Source organism: Suricata suricatta, unplaced genomic scaffold, assembly GCF_006229205.1.
Source record: "Suricata suricatta isolate VVHF042 unplaced genomic scaffold, meerkat_22Aug2017_6uvM2_HiC HiC_scaffold_39478, whole genome shotgun sequence".
Lineage (NCBI taxonomy): Eukaryota > Metazoa > Chordata > Mammalia > Carnivora > Herpestidae > Suricata > Suricata suricatta.
Window position 1 is genome coordinate 1 of NW_021886522.1, and position 672 is coordinate 672.

A 672-nucleotide genomic window follows, 5' to 3' on the forward strand; every position below is an offset into this window, starting at 1 on the left:
AGCCACAGAGAAGATCTGCAAGGTTATCTGCTAAACCTGCTCCTCCAAAGCCAGAGCCTAAACCTAAAAAGGCCCCTGCAAAGAAGGGAGAGAAGGTACCCAAAGGGAAAAAGGGGAAAGCTGATGCTGGCAAGGATGGAAATAACCCAGCAGAAAACGGAGATGCCAAAACAGACCAGGCACAGAAAGCTGAAGGTGCTGGAGATGCCAAGTGAAGTGTGTGCATTTTTGATAACTGTGTACTTCTGGTGACTGTACAGTTTGAAATACTATCTTTTATCAAGTTTTATAAAAATGCAGAATTTTGTTTTACTTTTTTTTTAAGCTATGTTGTTAGCACACAGAACACTTCATTGGTGTTTTGGGGGAAGGGCATATGTCTCTATTAGAGTATCTCCGAAGCTAGATTGGTACAAGGGGGGACACCGTTCCCTTCTCGTTCCTGAGAAACTTCCTCTTGGTTCCCAAAGAGGAGCGATTCCTTGATGTTGACACACATTAGCCACCTTGGCACAAAGGCCTTGTGGTGTGGAAAATCTGAAGTTCATTTTTTTATGTCCTTTTCTCCCTCTGCCTTCAACATAGACTTGACTCCCTTAAACCCAGAGACCTGTTGGAACCAGACCCCACGAAATGGTTCCCAGTATGTCAGGCAATCTGGACTTTACAGTG

The 672-nt window shown here is 44.2% G+C and overlaps 1 pseudogene; it reads left to right on the forward strand.

The window, feature by feature from the left end:
* The first annotated feature begins 3 nt into the window (after positions 1-3).
* LOC115285088 lies at positions 4-299 on the forward strand (annotated as a pseudogene).
* Positions 300-672: the final 373 nt, after the last annotated feature.